Below are 18153 nucleotides of genomic sequence, written 5' to 3' on the forward strand. Positions count from 1 at the left end.
ATGTCGATGTACGAACAGAGGTTCGATAACCCCAAAGGGCGAAATGTAGCTTACTTGGCCAATCCTTATAACTTTCTATCATCTTTTCGATGATAGTTTTCACATTTTTGTTGGCCGATTCGACTACTCCGTTTGTTTGTGGTCTGTAAGGTGATGATCGGTGATGTTTGATATGATATTTCTGTAATAATTCCGCGCATTCAGCTTGGAAATGTGTTCCATTATCACTGATCATCTCATGTGGTACCCCATAGCGGCATATGATATTTTTCTCAATGAATTGAGCTACGTGTTTTGCCGTCAGCTTGGCATATGAGGCAGCCTCGACCCATTTGGTGAAGTAGTTGATTGCTACGTGAATGAATTCATGCCCCCCTTGTCCTGGTGGCGTTATTTTTCCAATGATGTCAATGTCCCAAGTGGAGAAACGCCATGGAGAGGTATACGTGTAGAGAAGCGAAGGTGGAACATGCTGTAAGTTTGCGTAGACTTGACACTTCATACATTTCTTGACGTATTCGTGACAATCTCTCTCCAAAGTAGTCCAATAGTAACCTTGTCGTTGAATCTTTTGGACTAACATCTTTGCATTCATGTGAGTTCCACATATACCAGCATGAAGGTTTTCCATGGTTTTTTGTGCTTCTTTCTTGGCTATACATAAGAGATTCCTTCCCATTGCAGTTCTCTTATGTAGTTCTTCCCTGATGAGCACATACTGTGAGGCCAGGAGCCTCAAAGCACGGCGTGCCCTTTTGTCAGTATTAGGAGGGTATTCTCCTCTTCTCACATAATTAAGGATGTCCGTACACCATGGCTCTTCGTCTTCTTGCTGTGGTTCTTGTTCATCGTCAAGTGCATGAACATAAGCTGGTTCATATCTTCTCTCTATGGTCAGTGGCATTCTGATAGTGTCGGCTGGAATTCGCACCATTGATGCTAATTTAGCTAGTGCGTCGGCGAACTGGTTTTCTTCTCTTGGCAAATACGTATATTCCACTTCATCTAGTTGCTCCGTGAGAGTTTCAAAATGAGCTTGATACGGTGCGAGACTTTCACTTATCACTTTCCATCTCTTGGAGATTTGGTTAATGATTAGTGAAGAATCACCGTAGATTCTGAGTTTCTTAATTCCCAAGGCGACAGCTGTTTCTAACCCCAAAATGCATGCTTTATATTCTGCGGCATTGTTGGTGACATCAAAGTCGAGCTTCATGGAAATTGGGATGTGCTCTTCATTGGGTGATACGAGCAAGACTCCTACACCACATCCCTTTTGGTTTGAAGCTCCATCGAAATAGAGCGTCCAGCTATCATCTTCGGTCATGAGTAAATCTTTGTCAGGGAAATCGTACTCATCTTCTTCTTTTTCAGCTTCTTCTAGCGGAAAGTCTGCTAAGAAGTCAGAAACTGCAGAACCTTTGATGGCTTTTTGTGGCACAAATAGCAAGTCAAACTGAGCCAGATTGACTATCCACCTTGATAATCTGTCGTTGAGTGTTGCTTTCTCAAACAATTATTTGAGGAGATCCATCTTGGACACGACATGCACTGTATGAGTGATCATGTAATGTCTTAGTTTCTGTGCCGCCCATACAAGTGCGAGACACAACTTCTCAAGTGGTGTGTATCGCGTCTCATATTCTTGAAGTTTCTTGCTCAAGTAATAAATTGCATTCTCCTTGCTTTCGATCTCTTGTGCTAGCATTGCCCCCATCGTTTCTCTTGTGACCGTAAGGTAGAGTCGAAGAGGAAAGTCAGGTATTGCTGGCGCTAGCACGGGTGGGTTTGCCAAATACTCTTTGATTTTGTCGAAAGCCTTTTGGCAATCATCATCCCATGTGACTGGGACATTCTTCTTAAGCTTCTTGAATATAGGTTCACATATTGCTGTGAGCTTTGATATGAACCTACTTATATACTGCAACCTTCCAATGAAGCCTCGAATCTCCTTCTCATTTTTGGGTGGTGGCATGGCCATGATCGCTTTTACTTTTGAAGGATCTATTTCAATCCCTCGAGAACTGATCACATATCCAAGTAATTTGCCTGACGTGACTCCGAATGCACATTTTGCTAGATTTAATCTCATGTTGTACTTACGGAGTCTTTCAAAAAACTTGCGAAGTGCAACAATATGGCCTGGGCGATCCTTAGACTTGACAATCATATCATCGACATAGACCTCCACTTCTTTGTGCATCATGTCATGTATCAATGCTGTAGCTGCTCTTTGGTAGGCGGCACCTGCGTTTTTCAACCCGAATGGAATTACCGTATAGCAATATGTACCCCATTGCGTGATGAATGTGGTTTTCTCCATGTCTTCTTTGGCCATCAATACCTGATTATATCCGGCGTAACCATCCATAAATGACAGGAGTGCATGGTTTGTTGTATTATCGACCAGAATGTCAATGTGAGGTAGAGGGAACCCATCTTTTGGGCTTGCTTTATTGAGATCCCTGTAATCAACACACATTCTGACCCTTCCATCCTTCTTTGGAACTGGAACCACATTTGCTATCCATTCCGGATACTTGGATACTCTGATGAAACCTGCGGCCAATTGCTTCCTGATTTCTTCCTTGATTTTGAGAGCAACATCTGGTTTCATTCGGCGCAGCTTTTGTTTGACAGGCTTCATACCTGGAATGAGTGGTATTGTATGCTGAGCTATATCCTTGTCAATTCCTGGCATATCTTGGTATGACCAAGCAAATACATCAACAAATTCACTAAGAAAATTAATTAGCTCTTTGCTTTCATCTTGACTTAGTGTTAATCCAATTTTTACGTCTTTAACAGTCGTATCATTGGAAATGTTAACTGTTTCTGTATCTTCAATAACTGCTGTTTTATTTTCGTGTTCTTCCATTGCTTTTATTATTTCTTTGTCATTTTTATCATTAGCAAAGCAATATTGATCAGGGCTAGGGGAATGGCACGCATCGTAAGCAAAGGTACTCATTTCATTGAATTCATTGGCTAATACATCAAAAGAGGCAAGGTCGGCTGCGACCTCACCAGAATTATTAGGACTAGAAAGAGAGGACTCAACAAGAGACTCAAGGTTGAACTCTATAGCAGAAAGAGGGTTGGCCTCAAACTCTAAGGACTCGTCTACAGACTTAGACTCAGACTCGGACTCAGACCCAGACGATTCAGACTCATCAAACATAGGACCCTCGCCAGTGGTTATTTCCAACTTCTCTCCACTCGGCGTAGTGATCTTCAATGTCTTGCGCCATCCCCTTGAAATGTTGTCAGCTTGGACGATTAACTCAGAGGGGTCAAAATCCTTGTTCGCTATGATGGCTTGAACGAGCTCGGAGTTATCATTGCAGACCGGCTTGGATTCATTTTTCTCCATTCCAAAAAGAAGGTTGATTCCCAGATCATCAGAGTTCAGGCTAGCTGGCTTCTCGGCTATGGAGAGCTCTTCATCGATGAAGTCACAATCGAGGAACACCTCGAATCCCGGTTCACGGATCCCATTATGGACAAATGGTTCAGGGAATTCATAGCATGGGAAGTCTTCCCCTTCTTTGATGTACTGGCCATTGAGGGTGAACGGATATGGATCCATGGCCATTTCCGTCTTTGTGATTTGTGCGTTGTTGCGAGCCTTCATTTTCAATGCAGCTTGTTTCAGATCTTCCTTTGTTGGCTCGAATCCCAAGCCGAAAGTATCCTTTTTTAGCGCACCAGGATGGCCCCAAGATTTAGCCATTTTCTTCTTGAGCCCAAGGGTCATTCCAGGGAAGTGACCTTGCTTCTTCAGAATGGCGTTGATACTGGTGTTTGAATAGGGATCGAAGTTGAGATGGAACTTTTCCTCTTCTTCGATCACAAGAACATCATCTAGTGAAAACCCCCAAAGATCTTCATCTTCTTCGTCATGTTCAACATGGACGATAGGAGTATCAATAACTTGAATGCGCATAGGAGAAGCATCGATAGTAATCGGAACCCCTCCAACTATGGCTTTCACTTTCTGGTGAAGCGATGACGGAATCGCCTTTAGCTAATGAAGCCAAGGGCGTCCTAACAACAGATTGAAAGAGGCCTTAATGTCCACCACCTGAAATTTTGTGCGACGTTCAATGGCCCCAGTAGTTATATTCAATATGATAGTACCCACGGCTTGACGGCGAGTATTATCGTAAGCTCGAATCCCTTGAGTGGAGGGAGTCAATTCTTCATTCTTTATACCGAACTTCTTTGCAGTACGGAATGGGTACACATTGATTGCAAAGCCATTATCAACCAGGCTCATAGGAACATTCATCTGCCTACACACTACAGTGAGGTGTAAGGCCTTATTATGTTGGTCCCCTTCCGGTGGTAGATCCTTATCAGAAAAGGAAATCAGATTGCTAGTACTCGGCAGCTCAGTAGTGAGAAAGTTGACCAATCCTTGAGGAGTTATGTCATCATCGACTCCTATTTTCACCAGAGCATTCATCACAGCCTTTCGATGCTCGTGGGAAGTGGCCAAAAGCTTCCATACATTCATCTCCACCTTGGTCTTTTGCAGTTGTTTGACCACATCGCTATTCACAGGGTCGATGGGATCAACTATCGGATGTGATTGTGGTGGAGGTGGAGGTGGATTAGGTTGTTGCAACAGTCCACTTCTGGTGAGAACCTTGACCTCAAAGTCCCCCCAAACATCTTCACTGGTGCCGAGAGATGAAGAGGCTATGTCTTTGAGATAGACGTCTTCATCATCACTATCCCAGATCCCATTCACTTCTTCAATACTTGAGATAAATACAACTTCCGGCAGAGGTTCATTCACAGGTTGAATGAGTATTGACGGATCAAAGGAGACTTCATCTCCCATGATAGCCAAAGCATCAGAAAGAGGACCTGTTTTAATGTTAGGCTTCTTGCCCCCTGGAGGGACAGGAAGTTGGTTAGCATCAATCAGGTCTTGGATTGCATCTTTCAGCCTCCAACACTTCTCAGTGTTATGACCCTTGCCTTGATGATACTTGCAATAAGCATTGGGGTCATAGCTAGCAGTCCTATTCTCAGGTCGAGGTTCTAGAAATGGTCCGATTGGCATAATCAGTACCTGACCATGCAAACGGTCATAAGCAGCATCATAAGTCATTCCCAAAGGCGTATAAACCCTCCTTTGCCTTTGGAATCTTTGAGGAGGAGCTTTAAGGGCCATCACATCATTGATGTTGATATTGTTGGTAGCATTATTGGGCTTAGAAGACGAAGAAGGAGTGTCGTTCTTCTTGTTTTTCCAAGTGCTGTTGTTATTGTTACTACCAACAGACTTCATCAGTTCATCTTCGATATTGATTCCAATATCGTATACAACTTCAAAGGTACTTAGAGGCAGAAACTTTAAGTGTTGCTTGTACTTATGAGTCAGATTGGCAATGAACAAGCAAACCATTTCCTTCTCCTTGGGAGGATCCACCAAGAGCACAGCTGTTTCTCTCCACCTGCTTAAGTAAGTGGTGAAGCCTTCATTCTCTTTTTGTTTGAGAATGGAGAGTTCACGTTCAGAAGTCTTGGCCTGGATGTTACACTTGTACCGGTTCATAAAGCTTTCAGCAACATCCTCCCAGGTCGCGACATGCTTGGACTCCAAAGAATAGAACCATTGTTGACAGGCATGCTCTATGGAAAGAGGAAACACCATAGGGAAGAGTGTCACATCTACTCCCTTATAAGCCATAGTTGCGGAAAAAGCCTTCAAATGGAAAAGCGGATTATCAGTAGGCTTGAATTTGGGAATGTCAGCAGTGGAAAACTTCTCAGGAAGCTTCTCTCTTATGGACGAAGAGGTGACATGCTGTTCCATATAAGTGAACTCTTCAGAAATCTTGCTCATCTATTCCTTGATCTTGTCCATTGCAGCAGTAGTGACATTGTTTTGATTGTCTTGCTCTACAGTGCTGACTCTAGTGGTGAGTGTCTGCATCATGTCAGACAATCTTTCGATTGTCCTGTTGAGGTTCTCAATGTCTTCCTTATAGGCCATTGGTTGAATGTAGACTAGAGATGGATCTTGTGGAGATGATTGAGGTGGTTTCCTTGTACGCCTCTTTGGTATAAGAGGTTGTTGAAGTATGGACTCGAACTGTAACAGTCTACCCCTGCTTCTTGTCCAAGTGCTGTGACACCGAAACAAACACACCTTTAATGACTAAACTTAACCTTAACCTATCCGGATTAAAAAATAAAATTTTTTTTTTTTAAAAATCTATAATTTTGAAACTCTAACATGGGAGGATACCATCCGACTTAATCCGAAAAAAAAACGACACAAAAACGAGACTTCCCTAAAATACGGTCAAAAAGTGGTGCACGACTAAAAAAAAGTGTGTGAACACGATATGTGAGTGATTAGGTGAGGTTATAGACGCGTGTTTTGACCGTATAGCTAGACACGACACAAAACTGGACACAGCATTCGCACAAAAATCGAAAAAAAAAGACTGACAGGACACTTTCCTGGGCACCGTGTCACGGTGCAGACTGTCGTGACACGGCACAGTCTGCCGTCAAACGGTAGACTTCCCCGTGTCACGGCACTGTTCACCGTGGCGCGACAGAACATGTCGTGACAAGGTGCGCAGTTCCAGGTCAGTTTTGTGATTTTTTTCAGATTTTAATCGATTTTAAGTCCGTACTAATTACTATGTTAAAATAAAAACCCTCGGTCATGGGTTAAACAAAAGAGCAAACACATGAGGGTTAGCACCAAACAACCACATAGCATTTAGGCACGATGATGTAAAAAAAGTTCGCAACCTAGAGTCGAGATCTTTGTTCAACTATTGGTCAAGCTTTGGGTGTCAAAAGGGTACCATGGTTAAGAGTTTGGACGCGTTAGCAAGGCAGCCTCCCTTGAGGGTGTATGCCAACGGGCGGCTTCGCGAGTTCGTGATGAAATCGAACTCGACTCCATGGTTTGGGTGGATTTAATAACTCGGATGAACCCTTATTGCCATGAGCGTTTTTGGGTTGATAGAGCTTAAATCCCCCGGGGCTAAGACGCATGTAGAACACATACGTTTTTTCAGAAAAATCGAAGGAAGTCGACTGTGAAAAAAGAAAATAAGCCACCGAACTGGTTTTAGGACTGCCGTGACACGACAGAAATTCCCGTGTCACGGTACTGTGCACCGTCAGACGGTGCACTGTACCTAGACACGGCAGATTCTGCCGTGGCACGGCAGTCAGAAAATCTGACTGCTGCCTTGTTCTCTTTTGCGCGCAACCAAGTTATCCAATTTTTCCTACGGGACAGACCTGAACGCGACGTTAAAACGTCTATGCAGATGCAAAAATGCCAAATTAATCACAGAAATATTTTTTCAAGAATCTTTCAAGTCTCATCCACTCATCTTAATTAAATACCGATCACTCAAATCGATAAATAATAAAGAATCCTCCCCAGTGGAGTCGCCAAATTGTAGGCGTCGTTCGAAGTGCGCCTACGTAAAAAGCATGTTGTGAATATGCTTGGCACTCATAGGAAGTGGGAGTTGACATTACGATTAGGGACAAATAAAGTAGGGAGCCGCCAACAAGTTTTAAAGGAACTTGTAAACCGTTCACGGATCATAAAAAGGCAACCACGATAAGGGACAACGATAGGCAACAACGATTGACCCGTGAAGGTTACACCCTATTCATAATCCATGAGATTACTAACTCCATATGGTTTGGAACCTCGAAAGGAGGATCGGGGATGATGGTACGAAGTGAGTCATGGAGTCACATTCGCCCGTAATGGCCTCTACTCGATTGTTATATTGAAAAGCATTCCTGTGATCTCAATGGCATACAAACAATAATTCAATTCGCTCCAAACTATTATTTAACTAAACTGGTTTAATATTAATGCACACATAATTCTAAAATATCGTGATCACTTCAATTAATAATAAGATTAAAAGGATCCTAAACCGGTTGTCCAAATTATCTTATTAGTCGTGATTTTCAATTACATATTCCCTTTAACATGCAATATGGTGATCAAAATAAATATAATATAACAAATATTAATATTAAAACCAATTTAATCACAATTCCAACAACATAAAATCGTTAGAAAAATAATAATAATAAAAGAGCATGATCCTTACTTTGATTCTGTTTGTTTGCAACTACAAAATAATAAACGAGTTAGTAACTTTAACAAAATAAAATAATAACTAAATTAAATTAAATAAAATTAAGTTGATTTTGGGGCCAAACCCTCAAACAATTCTACCTTTCACGCCTTGGCTTAAGGACAGAACCTCGAGTAAAATATGTATTCCTTTGAGTGCTTGAAGAAGGAATTTTAAAGTGAAAACGGTAGGCTAGTGTTTAGGTTAATAGCATAGAAGAGAAAAAGTAAAAATAATAAAATTCTCGGTGCCCCATACATCAGAAATGAGGGGGTATTTATAGGGAAAATGTGGTGAGGGAGCACACGGAACCCTAGAATGATAAAAACCCTAAAAAAGTATCCCGTGACACGGTCAGACTGTACCGTCAGACGGTACACATTCCCGTGACACGGTACAGTTTTGGAGTGACGCGGGAAATTTTCAGAAAACGGGATTAAAAACGCGTTAAGGGTTTACGCGGAAAGGACACGGAACGTCACGTGTCACGTCAGACCTCCCGTGTCACGGGAAGTCCCACCGTCAGACGGGAAAGATTCCCGTGACACGGTGGCAGTCTGCCGTGGCGCGGGAACTTCCAGTCCCTTTTTCTGTCTAAATTCATTTTTAACCCTAATTTCTTTCGGCTTTTTAAGTGCCGATTGATAATTTCGGGCTTTTTTCTGACTTTTATTATTCGGGCTAAAATAAGAAAATAATTAAATAAAAATAAATAAAAGGTTTGGGCCAAAAACAGTAAAATAAAAAGGTTTGGACTTAAAATAAGTTGGGCTGAAATTAAAACTATGCTTTTACCAAACATTAAGACTAATCCATGGACCGTTCAAAAGTATGAATTTAATAAAATACGATTTTTTAAGCACTCTCGGGATTAAATACTAAACCCGACCAATAGTGGCGGTGAAAGGTTATTTATCATCGGGTTTGGTTTTGGGGAGACATTTTTAGGTGTCTACAGAAGCCCCCGCTTTTACTGAGTTTGTAGAAACGTCAGTTTCGAAAACGATAGTCAAAGTAGCCGATAGGGACGGAAAATGATTTAAGACGTTCTGCGATCCTAAATCACTCTGCATAGCCGATACCTGCAGAAAAATGTTAATTCCACAGATAAAAGAGTAACGAGATATAATACATATCTGGTACCAATGTATTGGTGACAAACGAATTTGGCAGCTTCCTAAGCTTGAAGGAATCCACTAAGTGACATTTGTTGAAACGCTTTCCATGATTGAGGAAAGCCGACTGAAGAGTTTGGTAGTATTCTAAGCCTGAAGAAAGCTACCGGATAATACTTTCCATGCCTGAGGAAAGTCGACGTATGAATTTAGCGTCATTCTATGCTTGAAGAAATCCACTGATAATGCCTTCCATGTCTGAGGAAAGCCGACAAAGGAATTTTGTGGTTTTCTATACTTGAAGAAAATCAACCGATAACGCTTTCCATGCCTGAGGAAAGCCGACTTGGCGGTTTTCTATACTTGAAGAAAAAACCCACCGATAACGCTTTCCATGCCTGAGGAAAGCCGACTTGGCGGTTTTCTATACTTGAAGAAAAATCTACCGATAACGCTTTCCATGCCTGAGGAAAGCTGACGATTGCTTAAATTGGTAAGTGTATGATGGTTCGATTATTCTCGAACGTGGGCTGCATATGATTCACAATTTTAAACCGATTTTCTGACCATATTAAATGCATAAAATGCCGAAAAATAGACTTTGACGCTTGCCAGGGGTAAAATGGTAATTTTAGTCCCCCTTAAATATCAGTTGGAATTTTCCGCGTAATTCTAGCGAAAAATAACCGCTCAATAATCTCGAAAAATCAGTCAAACTAGTAAAAAAGGCCAGGAATATTCCCTGACCAAGTGCAGAATTGCCGCGCCACGTCAAATACTTCCCGCGACCGGGAATGTCTCCTGTCAGATGGGACAGAATCCCGTGTAACGGGAACTTTTTCCCCCCTTTTTTTTATTTTGCTGTTTGAATTGGTCAACGTGCCACGTCAAATTGTGCCGTTACAAAATAACGGTAACCGTGGCACGGTTTACGGGGTCCGTTGCACGGTTACTTTTTGCTTTAAAATCACATTTTTGCTTCACATCTTCGCTATTTCTCATCTCCTCTATATTTCTCCATTTTCACTTCTTGCTTACAAAAATTGCCGTGCCACGTTTAAGGTAAACCGCCGGCCGTCAAAGCTCACCGTCACACGGCGGTTCTGCAGATCTTATTTTTTTCTTTTTTTTATTTTTGCTGCGATTTGTTGCTGCTGTTGTTCGCTTCTGTTGTTGCTGTCTCCGCCGGAGCTGCCGTCTGAACCGCCAGAGCTCCGTCGCCTGTGAAGTTCGCCGTGACACGGGACAGCCTCGCCGTGTCACGGATTTTGTTGACCGTGTCGCGGCGGTCCTCCTAGTGGCCGGAAGTTTTTTCGTGCTTTTGGAGTTCGAATTTTCACCAATTTGCTGTAATTTCTTGCTATTTTCCTCATTTTCGACCCTCTACAAGCATCCATGTAAGTTTCCTTTGATTTTTGCTTTAAATTTGCTTTACATAAATAATTTCATGACAAACCCTAAAAAATCAATTTGGGGGTTTTTGATTTTGAAGTTTTATGTTGATATTCTTGCCATGATTTTACTTGTATATGTTCATGTTTTGCTCTTGAAATGGAGAATTGAGCAAATCACCATTTTTGGGTGCTACTTTGTGAAATAATGTTCATGTTTTGCTCTTGAAATGGTGGTGAATCTTGTGAAATGATGTGTTGATTCATATTTTGCGTATGTACTATATTGTCATGGAGAACATAGTATCATGCGGCTAGGAGAACTGTAGTATTAGTTTGTCATGGAGAAACTAAATACCATAATTTTGCAAATTTTTAGCCTTGAGGTAAAAATTTAGCATATAATTAAATAACTTAGGAAATGATGCTAAGTATTTTTATTTTTGCAACTTGAATTAAATGTTTAGGAAATGATGCTAAACATTTAGATTTTGATAATAGCATGCCTAGACGACGAAATTGCGATCTTTTTACCCGCGGCCGCCGTCGGGCTTTCCGGGAGGACACTCCCACTGTCCCTGAGGGCATGGACGACGACGTCTTAGAGTCCGAGCCTCGGACTTCTACGAGTAGGGGTAGGTGGGTTCCACCTCCGTGGACTCCGGACCAGTTGGTTTTCTGCCGTGAAAACCACGTCTCTCATCGCGCACTCTCCGGCATAGTCGATGGCACGCTTCGCCAACATGGTTCCGGAGCCGGCGATTTGATCCCTCGACTTCACCAGGTCATTACGAGGGATCCTGCTACGAGCGCCTTATGGGAATCGGCTGGCTTGGTCGATTTCTACGCGGCGGTTGTAAGGTTTCGCAGCCCCCGGGGTTGCGGCGCGACAGTCGTTCGCGCATTGTTGGAGTATTTCTGGGATACTACCAACACCTTTCATTTTGCTTGGGGGGAGATGACGGTGACCCCTCTAGACTTCAGCATGATCAGCGGGCTGCGCTTCACCGACCGGGCTGTAGGTTAGATGTCCGATCTATCTTGGGGATCGGCTGAGGTAGCTGATTTGTTGGGTCCGATTGTTCAGCACATCAGGACCCGATCAGTATCTCGAGGTGGTCATAGGAGTGGACGATCGAAAGCTGGCTTCAGTTCTAGCTCGCGGCTTCGAGATGGAGGATACGACGGCTGAGCAGCGGGTGCGGATCTTCATCTTGATCCTGATTTCTATGACCCTCTCTCCCAACAGGAGTTCACGCGTGCTCCTTTGTTACCTCCCCACTTTGGCCAGGATCCCCGAGATAGGATCCTATAGCTGGGCCAGTCTTGGGTACGCAGATCTTCTTTTGTCTCTACGTCATGGCTGCCGGCAGCTGGATGACGAGTCCCCTATCCCCGTTGATGGCCTGTGGAGAGTCGTAGAGGTGATGATCTTTTCCCTTTTTGTTTCACTTTAGCTTGTTCGACTCATGTGCTAAAGATTACTTTTATCGCAGCTATGGTTCTATGAGTACTTCCCAGGCTTGGCTCCTTGTCGGCGTCGCGGAGCGGTCCATGATTTCCCTGTCGCGGCCAGCTGGCGTGACCGAGGAGAGTCGCGGGTGGAGTCCGTTCCGGCACTTCGTGGGCTACTACGCCGAGGCACCTCTTCCGTTGGCGTAAGGATTAGTTTTGTTGCGTTCTTTCCTTCTGATGTTGTTTCCGTTGTTTCACGCCTACCCTTTTTTTTAGGGTTTCCAGGTTCCCATCGATGTCCAGTATCGTCCTTGGGCCGGGATGACTGATCTACCTGAGGCCCTGCGTCTTTCAGTGTACCGTACCATTTTGGTTGGTACCGGACGCTTTGTTTGGTATTTCGGGGAGCGAGTCGTCCGTTAGCATAGCGGCGATCGCTTTGTGGCGCCCTTATCTTCGCCAGAGTCGATGCTGGACTCCCGCTTGATTAGAGAGCTGATCAGCAGGGGAGAGCGCTATACTCTTCCATGGAAGGAGCTGGTTCACATGGAGAGTGACTATGCGCGGGACTTGCTTCCCTCTCTAGCTCCTCCACCCCGTCTTTCTGAGGTATGATTTCTTTTGAGAATCTTCTTTACTAGTCTCTGTTTTTAAATAGTCGAATAACTTGATTATTCGATCATATTTTCAGACGACCATCCGCCCTGTGGGGAGGATTGAGATTCCTCCTCAGTCTGTCCGCTATCCAGGGCCGATTGGTATCACGGAGGACCATATTGCTGACGCGCCGGAGGGTTATAGATAGGCGCAGGAGTCTCTGCCCGAGGTCTTTGAGCCGGTGAGTTTTCTTCGACGCTTTATCTATCCTTTTAATACTACTTGTTACTGACTTTTCTTTGTTTTATCCTCAGCCTAACCGCCCGGAGATGATGGTATTCATGAAGCTGGTGGACGCCCTGAAGTATTGCATCATCAAGCTTCGACGTGGTGCGAGTTGTCGGAGCTCTAGCGACGTTCTTGAGGTATCACTTATTTTTTCATTTCTACCATTTGTTTTATTTTGCATTGTTGACACCTTTTGATTTTGTATCTTTCAGGAGCGACGGAGGTCCCGCTTGCGCTCGAGGCCTAGAGACTCGGACGAGGAGGAGCTTGGTCGTGGTAGACGATCTCTTGAGGCTCACCGGCGTTCTCATTTTCAGCGAGAGCCTCAGACTACTCAGCCATTTCAGGAGGCTCAGTGGCAGCAGGGTCAGTCTTCCCAGCGCTTTCCGGGCCAGAGTCAGGGGTAGCGACAGTCGTTTTCACAGCCTCCACAGCCTGAGTTTGGGTCTGTTATGACTCTTTTGGATCCTGGTTCATTTTCAGCTCCGTTATCCAGGATTCCTCCACCGCTGTCGGGCTTGTTCTCTGTTCCGATGTATGGGACGATGCCTTCACCGACGATTTCAGTGTCTTTGGGCCAGTCTACTCCGTTTTCCGGTTGGACGGGTCCTGCCTTGATCTTGGCTACTGCTGGGGCTACGGGGACTAGTAGGGACGCTACTCCCCGTACTCGGATGGTCGAGGGACTCTTCGGTTCGCCGTTCCCATATGCACAGGATGGACCACATGCACAGGGTGGAGATGAGACTGATTCTGGCTCTAGGGACTTTTGACCGAGGGTTTTTGTTTGTACATACTATGATGACACTTGAGGTATTTATGTATTATGACTCTTTGTACATTATTTACAGTTTATGTATTTATTATTGTGTGTTAGTGTGTGTTTGAGACTCCTTGTGTGTGATTGTATATTTATTAATGGTACGACGAAAAAACATAAGTGGAGTAATGGAGGGTACCGACCTTCCCCAAAAGAAAAGAAATAAAAAGAAAAAGAAATAAAAACAAAGAAAAAAAATAAAAATATCTTCTCACCCAGAAAAGGAAATAAAGGAAATAAAATAAATAAATGAAATTACCCTCCCCCAAAAGAAAAAAGAAATAAAGTGATGAATAAATAAAATAAAATAAAATAAAATAAAGATAATAATAATATAGATAAAAAAGGTGAGAAGTTTATTAGCAATAAAACTCTCGAATAAAACTGGAAAATAAACGGTGAAGATAAAAAACTATAAAAAAAATCCGGATAAATACGGGAAAAGATAAAAAAAAAACTGTACACCGTGTCACGGAAAAACTTGCCGTGTCACGGCAAAATTCCACCGTGTCACGGGACGCGTATTAGTCAGCGGTTTGTTTTACGCGTATGAAAAGATAAGTTCTCGGTAGTTTCGAGCGCTTTTGCTATAAAATAAGACAAGATTATTCATGATATGCATAATTACGAAACACAAAATAATTTCGAATTTCATATTTCAATAATCATGTCTCAGAATTTTGTTAATACATTGCGCGACTGGTCTTATTCTTTGACCAATGCTGAAAAAAGAGAGTTAGAATTATTTCATGTCAGGGGTTTACTAGCCCTGCGACACGTAGCTATTGAACATGATTTTCTTAGGGCAGCATTAGATTATTGGAGTCCAGAAACACACTGTTTCAAATTTGATTATGATGAAATCTGTCTTCTGCCGGAGGAATTTGTTGCAATCTTTGGATTTCCTGCTAGAAATCTTATTGCCATGCCTACCCTGCGTGAATATTATTACCAAGATTTTGAACGCCATCTGAATCTAACAGATCTAGATTTAAATAGAATTGTTTGTGGTAATGAAGTAGACTTAGAAAAACTTGCTAATTTATATTTTAATCGCCCTATCTCTGAGTCTTTTCATGCATATCGTAGAAGGGCATATATTTTTTGCATGTTTAGCAAGCTACTATTTGCAAACGGTAGGATAGGACATGCTTGTCTAGCGTCTGTGCTTGAGCATGTTGAATCCGGAAGATCTCCTATGCCGACGTGCCTTGGAGAAACATTTCGTGGTCTTGACGAGGCAAAAGCTGACTAAAAAGCCGTGTCACGGGAATCTGCAATTTTTTTTTTTTTGGGCGTGACGCAGTGCTGAACCGACGCGCGTAATTTATCAACAGAGGGCGGATTTTTTTTTTTTATTTTAAAGTGGCCGGGCCCCCTTGAGGTGTTGCCTACGTATCCTAAAAAGGAATCTGGCCAAACGTAGCTCTATTGGGTCATGAACCCATGCGACTAGGCATAGAATTTCTTGAGTTGATCCAAGTTGGTTAAATTATGGAAGCTGTTACCGTCCATGTCTACCAATTGTGCCGCTCCGCCAGACAGGATGGCTTTAACAATGTACGGGCCTGACCAGTTCGGCCTGAATTTTCCACTTGGATCTAACACATTTTTACGAAGTGCCTTAAGCACTAGGTCACCCTCTTTGATATTTCTGGTCTTGACTTTTTTATTAAAATGTCGTGCCATACGCTGTTGGTAGGTTTGGACATGATGCAAAGCTGCCAAGCGTTTTTCATCAAGCAAGACCAGTTCGTCGTATCTTGCTATAATCCAGTCGACTTCATCTAGTTGGCTTTCCAATGCGATTCGAGCTCGATTGGTTGTACAGCTTCAACTCCATAGACCAAAGAGAAAGGGGTGGCCCCTGTCGATGTACGAACAGAGGTTCGATAACCCCAAAGGGCGAAATGTAGCTTACTTGGCCAATCCTTATAATTTTCTGTCATCTTTTCGATGATAGTTTTCAAATTTTTGTTGGCCGATTCGACTGCTCCGTTTGTTTGTGGTCTGTAAGGTGATGATCGGTGATGTTTGATATGATATTTCTGTAATAATTCCGCGCATTCGGCTTGGAAATGTGTTCCATTATCACTGATCATCTGATGTGGTACCCCATAGCGGCATATGATATTTTTCTCAATGAATTGAGCTACGTGTTTTGCCGTCAGCTTGGCATATGAGGCAGCCTCGACCCATTTGGTGAAGTAGTCGATTGCTACGAGAATGAATTCATGCCCCCCTTGTCCTGGTTGCGTTATTTTTCCAATGATGTCAATGCCCCAAGTGGAGAAAGGCCATGGAGAGGTATACGTGTAGAGAAGCGAAGGTGGAACATGCTGTAAGTTTGCGTAGACTTGACACTTCATACATTTCTTGACGTATTCGTGACAATCTCTGTCCATAGTAGTCCAATATTAACCTTGTCGTTGAATCTTTAAGACTAACATCTTTGCATTCATGTGAGTTCCACATATACCAGCATGAAGGTTTTCCATGGTTTTATGTGCTTCTTTCTTGGTTATACATAAGAGATTCCTTCCCATTGCAATACTCTTATGTAGTTCTCCCAGATGAGCACATACTGTGAGGCCAGGAGCCTCAAAGCACGGCGTGCCCTTTTGTCAGTATTAGGAGGGTATTCTCCTCTTGCCCTTTTGTCCGTACACCATGGCTCTTCGTCTTCTTGCTGTGGTTCTTGTTCATCGTCAAGTGCATGAACATAAGATGGTTCATATCTTCTCTCTATGGTCAGTGGCATTCTGATTATGTCGGCTGGAATTTGCACCATTGATGCTAATTTAGCTAGTGCGTCGGCGAACTGGTTTTCTTCTCTTGGCAAATACGTATATTCCACTTCATCTAGTTGCTCCGTGAGAGTTTCTAAATGAGCTTGATACGTAGCGAGACTTTTACTTCTCACTTTCCATTTCTTGGAGATTTGGTTAATGATTAGTGAAGAATTACCGTAGATTCTGAGTTTCTTAATTCCCAAGGCGACAGTTGTTTCTAACCCCAAAATGCATGCTTCATATTCTGCGGCATTGTTGGTGACATCAAAGTCGAGCTTCATGGAAATTGGGATGTGCTCTTCATTGGGTGGTACGAGCAAGACTCCTACACCACATCCCTTTTGGTTTGAAGCTCCATCGAAATAGAGCGTTCAGCTATCATCTTCGGTCATGAGTAAATCTTCGTAAGGGAAATCGTACTCATCTTCTTCTTTTTCAGCTTCTTTTAGCGGAAAGTCTGCTACGAAGTCAGAAACTGCAGAACCTTTGATGGCTTTTTGTGGCACAAATATCAAGTCAAACTAAGCCAGATTGACTATCCACCTTGATAATCTGCCGTTGAGTGTTGCTTTCTCGAACAAGTATTTGAGGGGATCCATCTTGGACACGACATGCACTGTATGAGTGAGCATGTAATGTCATAGTTTCTGTGCGGCCCATACAAGTGCGAGACACAACTTCTCGAGTGGTGTGTATCGCGTCTCATATTCTTGAAGTTTCTTGCTCAAGTAATAAATTGCATTCTCCTTGCTTTCGATCTCTTGTGCTAGCATTGCCCCCATCGTTTCTCTTGTGACCGTAAGGTAGAGTCGAAGAGGAAAGTCAGGTATTGCTGGCACTAGCACGGGTGGGTTTGCCAAATACTCTTTGATTTTGTCGAAAGCCTTTTGGCAATCATCATCCCATGTGACTGGGACATTCTTCTTAAGCTTCTTGAATATAGGTTCACATATTGCTGTGAGCTTTGATATGAACCTACTTATATACTACAACCTTCCAATGAAGCCTCAAATCTCCTTCTCATTTTTGGGTGGTGGCATGGCCATGATCGCTTTTACTTTTGAAGGATCTATTTCAATCCCTCGAGAACTGATCACATATCCAAGTAATTTGCCTGACGTGACTCCGAATGCACATTTTGCTGGATTTAATCTCATGCTGTACTTACGGAGTCTTTCAAAAAACTTGCAAAGTGAAACAATATGGCCTGGGCGATCCTTAGACTTGAAAATCATATCATCGACATAGACCTCCACTTCTTTGTGCATCATGTCATGTAACAATGCTTTAGCTGCTCTTTGGTAGGCGGCACCCGCGTTTTTAAACCTGAATGGCATTACCGTATAGCAATATGTACCCCATTGCATGATGAATGTGGTTTTCTCCATGTCTTCTTCGGCCATCAATACCTGATTATATCCGGCGTAACCATCCATGAATGACAGGAGTGCATGGTTTGCTGTATTATCGACCAGAATGTCAATGTGAGGTATAGGGAACCCATCTTTTGGGCTTGCTTTATTGAGATCCCTGTAATCAACACAC

This window comes from Chenopodium album, chromosome 8 (genome assembly GCF_948465745.1).
Source record: "Chenopodium album chromosome 8, dcCheAlbu1.1, whole genome shotgun sequence".
NCBI lineage: Eukaryota > Viridiplantae > Streptophyta > Magnoliopsida > Caryophyllales > Amaranthaceae > Chenopodium > Chenopodium album.